Here is a 7518-nt window from a genome sequence, read left to right on the forward strand (position 1 = left end):
AGCTCCACCTTTTTAAAAAAATTATTTTAGTTAACCAAAACTTATTTTCTTTCCTTCCCACCTTCCTCTCCCCACCCCCACCTCTATGAAAAGAAAAAGAAAACTCTTGTAACAAATATTCATAGTCAAGCACAACAAATCCTCCCCATTGGCCACGTCCATGTGTCATTCAGTACCCTGAGCCTATCACTTCACTGTCAGGAAATAGGTAGCAGCCTTCATCATTGTTGTTTGGAATCTTTTTTTTTTTTTTGTGATTACTGCTGATCAAGTTTTTCAAAGTTGTTTATCTTACAACAGTTGTATAAACTGTTCTGTTTCTGCCCACTTCACTTTGCATCAGTTCATAAAAGTCTTCCTGGGTTTCTCTGAACCTTTTTGTCATTTCTTATAGAACAACAGTATTCCATTACATTCATATTCCATAATAAATTCACCCATTCCCCAAGGGACAGGCAGCACCTTAATTTCCAGTTCTTTGCCACCACAAAAAGAGCTGCTGCTATAATTTTTTTTTTTTGGTGAGGCAATCGGGGTTAAGTGACTTGCCCAGGGTCACACTGCTAGTAAGTGTCAAGTGTCTGAGGTCAGATTTAAACTCAGGTCCTCCTGACTCCAAGGCTGGAGGTTTATCCATTGCGCCCCGAGCTGCCCCTATAGATATTTTTTTTGTACCTATTTTTTGTTCTTATTTGATCCCTTTGGGGTATATCCCTGCTAGTGATCTTGCTAGATCAAAGGGTATAAAGTTTAGTATCTAAGCCCTTCTTGAAACCTGAGAACCTCTGCATTCAGATACAGGGCTTTCAACTTTCTGTTACTTTCTTGATTACTGAAGCCTACACTAGGCCCAGCCTCTGAGCTAGCCCTGGCCCTCTGGATTCAGAGATCTTTCCAACCCAAATATATTTACCCTTGCAATTCTGCCACTGCCACAGTGCCTTGGCATCCACTACTTCTCTCCCTTCTATTCTGTCTCAACACACTGTAAACCACGGAGTGCATGTGCCAGGATCTGGTTTTTACATTTATTTTTAAAGATTTTTTTTAACGCTACCATAATTTTCTGTGATTACCTCCAGAAGCAAATACAAACTTCTCTGTTTAGCATTTTAAAGCCCTTCACAACCTGACTCCCACCTGCCTTTTTCTGCCTCATTATCTTCCTTTTTGCTGTTCTTCACTAAAACTTCCACTCCCCACCTCTGAGAATTTACTACAAGCCATTCCCTCTAGCCTAGATTGCAGTCCCTCCCTAGAATCCCTAGTATTCCTCAAAGCTTAGTGGAAGCACCACCTTCCACATTAGGTTTTCCCATGGTCCTTCCATAGACTAATGCTTCCTGGCTACCAAATTACCCTTTAGCTTGGAACTGATGGGTTGTACTATTGGGGTAAAGTCCCCTTAATCAATCCCCTTTACATAAACAAAAGGGATTTGATTTAGGGTTAGAAGGAAATTTAAGAGACTTTGTAGTCTAGAGACTCTTATTTTATAGATGAGGAAACTGAATGCTGAAAGACAAATTTTTCATCTATTTTTATCTCTGTATTTCCAGCAGTTCCCACAGTGCCTAGCATATGTTCATCCAAATGGATTGAAGAAGCACATCTGGATCGAGAACCGAAGTCCTTGATTCCAGATTCAATACTCAATTCACTACATCACAGTAAAAGAAATCCACCAAATCTCTGACTGAGTGGCACTTAGAAGGTCTCAGCTACCTGGTTTAACTCTCAGCTACCTGGTTTAACTATGATTCTTCAGGCCTAGTTTAGCTCCAGTCATCTCCAGTCCCTCCCTTCCCCCAAGAGGATGGCAACTCTTAACCCCTCTTGTTTTTGATTCACCTACTTGGGCAACTCAACTAGCCCCCATTAATTAGGAGGCCCCAGGTCTTGGAGCATTAGACCCTGCTTCACATTCCACCCGAGTCACCTTGTTATCCATCCAGCCCAGTGACCCCATATTCTGCAACCTGGAACAGCATTTCAGGTGGTGATTTTGAGGTTTAGGGGTGCTGGGACCCAGAAATAGCGACGAGGGTCTTACCTGAATGAATTCAACCCAAGCTTTCTTTCAGACAAAGACAAAATTTATTAGAACACAGATGGGGTGGGTGAGATTTTAAGAATCCACCATCATCGGCCAGACTCTTAAGGAATCTAAGCATTTGTATCGCTAATGCAAATGAGCCAGATTGCATCTGAGCCTTTGGTCAGATTTTAAGAATCTGAGCATAGGCCTTTAACTCTTTCCCCTCAGAGCTGGTGGCGGTATGACTGTTCTGAGAGCATGGCAAAAATCAAGGCTAGTGATCTTCGTGGGAAGAAAGAGGAGCTACTCAAACAGATGACTTAAAGGTGAAACTTACCAATTGAGAGTGGCCAAGGTCACTGGAGCAGCTGCATCTAAGCTTTTCTAAGATCCGAGTCTTCCGAAAATCTATTGTTCTGACTGTCATCAACCAGACACAAAGAGAATCTCAGGAAATTCTATAAGGGCAAGAAATACAAGCCCCTGGACCTTCAGCTCAAGAAGACCGTGTCATGTGCTACAGGCTTAATAAGCTTGAGGAAAGCCTGAAGACCCAAAAACAGCAGAGGAAGGAACACCTGTACCCTCTTCGGAAATTTGCTGTTAAGGTGCTCAATAAATAGACAAATTGTTATTTAAAAAAAAAAAGGATCTGAGCATAGGTTCGACTCTTAAGGAATCTGAGCACCTTAATGGAGGCAAAGATGGATCTTATATACGGAAAGACTGTGGGAGGAATCTAGGAGTGGCCAACTAGTTTGGGGTGCCTGGGAGAAGGGGTCTGGGGAGGATCTTGATGGGAGTGGCCAGTAGCTGAGGTGTCTGGGAGGTAGAATGGGGTCTAGATAGGATCAAGGGTGGGAAGTAGCTGGGGGCCATGTGGAGGTAACAGACAATGGAGGGCTGAGCAACAGAATTGGGAGGTTTGGGAGTAGGCCACAAAGAAAGACCAGTTTGAGAGGATTATAGCCTCAGGGGAATGCCAGAGACTAGGGAACTAGGGACCTGCGCCACCGGGGAAAGTCCAGGGCTTTTCCTTTTAGGGGTCCAGATCCCAAAGACATGGTCTTTTCCTTTTAGGGGTTCAGATCCCATCCCCATCATTGACCAATCAGGAAACTTCAAACCCCCATTTCCCCCACTCAGTTTCTGGAAGAATTAATGCACTCAATTTTGGGGGCTGGGAGAGACTGAGCTTTCTGAATACTGAATAATTCCACTACATCCAGACCAGACCTTTAAACCAGGCTTCACCTTGACACCTGCTTTGCTGCTTGCTGTATTTATACCACTCCCTCCCAGTCCATCCACCTCTTGCTCTAGGCAGGATTATCAAATCAACACTACCATTGTTTCAGGAAAAGGGGTGTCAGCTGCCTCCAGAGGACAGAGAGTCAGCCTTGAAGCCATGAAGCTCAGGTTTGAGGACCCACCATTGACACACACTGGCTAGTGAGCCTGGGCAAGTCAACTCAATCTCTTAGAATTCTAAACATTTCTCTAAAATTAAAGGTTGCATGGAAAGACTTACATGAACTGATCTAAAGTGAACATTGTCTACAGTAACAGTAACATTGTATAATGATCAACTATGAATGACTTAGCTATTCTCAGCCATACAATGATCCAGGACAATTCCAAGGACTCATGAAAAATGCTATCTACTTCTGATGGGGTTGGGATCTGGGCCCCAGAAAGGAAAAATCCTGGACTTTCCCACGGGGCCAAATCTCTGGCTGTTCGCCTGAGGCTATAATCCCATCAACTGGCCTTTCATTATGGCTACACCCAATCTCCCCTCCATTGTCTTACCTCCCTATGGCCCCTGGCCATTTCCCACACTTGATCCTAGCTAGGCTCCATTGTCCAGGTCCCAGGAGTTCTGTTTATCCCAGTTTACTGGCTACTGCCATCCAGATCTCCTTAGGCCCCTCCTCCCATCACCCCAAACTACTTGGCCACTCCTAGATCCCGACCACAGGCTTTCTGTATATAAGGTCCATCTTGTCTCCATTAAGATGCTGGGATTCTTATCATCTAGCCACTGCTCAGATTCTTAAAATCTGGCCAATAGCTTACTAACGTTCAGACTCCTTAAGAGTCTGCCCAATATGATGGATGTCCTAATAAATCTTGTCATTGGCTGAAAGAAGGCTTGGGTCGAATTCTTTCACGCAGGAGCTGTGTGTTGTGATTTTGGGATCCCAGCAGCCCTGAACATCTAAAATGCATCACTTCCAGAGAAAGAATTGACAGAGTCTGAATGCAGATCTGAGTACTATTTTCACTTTGGGTGTGTGTGTGTGTGTTCTTTCACAACATGACTAATATGGATATGTTTTAAATGATTGCACACATATAACCTATATCAAATTGCTTATTGTCTTAGAGAAGGAGGGAGGGAAAAAATTTGGAACTCAGAATTTTTTTAAAAAATGGACATTGAAATTCATCTTTACATGTAATTGGAAAAATAAAATACTATTATAAAAATAAAATTAAAAGTTGCAGAAGAAATGCTAACCTATAAACGGGTGGTGGGAAGTGGGGAAGGAATTCCTTTTATCACTAAAATCAGGCATTCTCTTTCTTAGCTCTCACTCCCTGGTTTGTATTAGCCTTATTAAAATGTAAACTCCTTGAGGGCCCTGGCCCATTTCACATTTGCTCAGTATTTCAATTCTTAGCCCCGAAGTTGGTAAACAGCACTTATTAAATGCTTTGTTTTCCTTTGTTAGCTGGGCACTTAAAGGCTCTTTAGAGGTTGTTACTGTGAAAAAAAGAATTGAATTGGGAGTCCTGAAGATTTGTTCCCTGCTCTGACGCAAGCTGAGTGAAGTTATATTAAGTTACATTTATTGCACCTCAGTTTTACCATCTGGAAAATGGAGATGATAATACTTAAATGTATATTTAATTGCATTACACAACCTACTTCACGAAGCTTTTGAACCAAGTGCTTTTTGCTTCTTTTATACCCTGAATGATCAGCCTGGAATTTCAGGTGTCCAGAACTCCCAGAAGAAGAAACTCCCTCGATTAATACAGGTCTACACTTTCTCAATTTGAAATTTTAGAATGTTTCCTCGAGCATTGAGAGGTTAAAGGGCCTTGCCCAGTGCCACACAGTCAGCCAGTGTAAGGCATAGGACATGAAACCCCCTCTTCTTGGTTCCTAGGCCAGTTCTTTGTCACATAGTATACTTGTGTATGCAGCCTCTGGTATACTTTAAGTCACGTGCTGTATTCATATGCTTATTTCTTGCTGCTGCTATAACCCGACACTAATTCTCAAATGCTTAAAAGCCAACTACTCATCTTTGTTAAGTTTTTAGTATTTCATCTCTAGTTTCTAGTAAATCACTCAGTTACCGAAAATATATTTCCTTCCTTGGCCTAGAGAATGAATAAAAAGTGCTACACATGTCATTAGAGGTTTCTCCATCCCTCCAACAAAACACACACACACACACACACACACACACACACACACACACACACACACACACACACACGCCTGACTGCTGGCCTGACCCTGGCTGGACTTGACCTGAAGATGACCTAGAGCCAGAGAACCGAGGCTTCTAGAACTTCATCCCTTGCATTTAACTCTTGATTGATTCTGGGGAAAGAGAGGCAGCAGGTGAATGTAACCCCAAACTACCTTCACTTCAGTCTAGGTCAAGAATCTCCACAATTTACAAAGTTACCGAGTCCCCAATCTGATCTCTGCTTGGAGGTCTATTGACCTAGAGGACCCTACAATATAGTTGGGGAAATATCACAATTCCAGTTTTCAAGATCTTTCACTCTATGAAATTGAAATTTATTCTCAAATTCAAAGAGTATTTATTTTTTTAAATAAACTTTTATAGAAACCTTTTGTTTTTTATGCAGCCTAAATTTCCCCCCCTTGGCCTGAAGTCAGGAAGACCCAGCTTCCTGAGTTCAAATCTGGCCTCAGATACTTTACTAGCTGTGTGACCCTGGGCAAGTCACTTAACCGCATCTGTAAAATGAGCTGGAGAAGGAAATGGATAAATGTTGTGGTCTAAGAGGTTGTGACCTTTCAAAGACTAGAGTATAGGACAGAGTCATCTGGAATGAATTCACAGACTCAAGCATTCTATATGTCAAGCTGGCAAAAAGTTTATTGTTATGCTTTTCAGGGGCAAGGATTTTTAAGGATCCTGTAATCTTAGAGTGGTACAGTTAAAGTTTATATAGGATAAAATACAATAAAACATGTGCCAAATACGCTAACTAGGTGATTCAGGGTGGGATTAGGGAGTGGTTGAGGAGTGGTCAGTTCTTAAAAGAACATGCACTTCTTGTACCTACTGTTCAGGCAGTTTACCCAGAGTTCACTGGGAAAAGCCCACAAGGGGGCCACATGGAGGTGTGGTTTTAGGCCTGCTACATCACTAAGTTAACTAGAGGTCAGGGGTAACTGAGAGTTGTCCAGTCTGCCACCAATCAGTGTCTTGTTTGACAAGATAGATGTAGGGAGTATACATATGTCTTAAATCTAGAACACAGTTAATGAGGAGCCCAGGATGTAGATAATGAGGTAGGGTGGTAGTATAGATAACCCAGTGGGTAAGAATGTCTTTATGACCCAGTGCAAAGCCAGTTCAAACTAATAAATCCTTCAGGTGCTGTTTGTAACTGCACCAAGGAGAGAGATAAGGGTCTTGCTGGGGCCCACTCATGAGTAATTGCTAGGCACAGTGTCCTTGGGCTGGGGAGAAACTGTCAGGGATAGTGTTTCTGAGGCTAGGGAGAAACTGGGGTCCAAGCACAAGCACCCAAACACAAGCACCTAAGCACCCCATCAAAACCACCCTAGAATCTTTGCCAAGAAAACCACAAATGAGGTCACAAAGAATCAGACTTGACCGAAACTACTGAACAACAAATTTCCCTCTAAATACCTTTCTATTTCCAAAGAGCCATTCCATATAACAAAGAATTTTTTTTCAAAAGAAAAAAGGGAAGAGAAAAAAATTAGCAAAAATGATCAATACATTGAAAAAATCTGACAACATATGTAATGTTCCACATCCATGGGCCAAGTCCATCCCCAAAGTAATGAAGGGAAGTCTTCTCACACCTCCTCCTTGGGACTAAGCTTGTTCTTTGTAATTTTGCAATATTTATTTTTCAATAAGTATTCATTAAGCACCTGGTGGGTGCAGAGGACTGTGCTAAGCAGCTAGTGAGATACAAGACTTTGACAAGATATACTACTAGTCCTCAGAGTAAACTTTAAGGTTATAGGTATGTGACATACAGGGACAACTATGATACACAACACACACCTATTTGCTCCTTACAAGACAAAGCAAGAACAATTACCTGCATTTTACAGATGGAAAATTTTACAGATGGGAAACTAAAAGATCTGAGGGAGTAGGTAACTACTAGCTTAAGGTCACACGGTCAATTTTCAGACATATTCTTCAGACATATTCGGTCTT

The 7518-nt window shown here is 42.0% G+C and overlaps 1 pseudogene; it reads left to right on the forward strand.

Moving 5' to 3' along the window:
* Window positions 1–578: 578 nt before the first annotated feature.
* Window positions 579–4473, forward strand: LOC144456867 (large ribosomal subunit protein uL29 pseudogene; annotated as a pseudogene).
* The last annotated feature ends 3045 nt before the right edge of the window (window positions 4474–7518 follow it).

This window comes from Phascolarctos cinereus, unplaced genomic scaffold (assembly GCF_003287225.1).
Source record: "Phascolarctos cinereus isolate Bilbo 61053 unplaced genomic scaffold, phaCin_HiC Scaffold_4;HRSCAF=312, whole genome shotgun sequence".
NCBI classification, from domain to species: Eukaryota; Metazoa; Chordata; class Mammalia; order Diprotodontia; family Phascolarctidae; genus Phascolarctos; species Phascolarctos cinereus.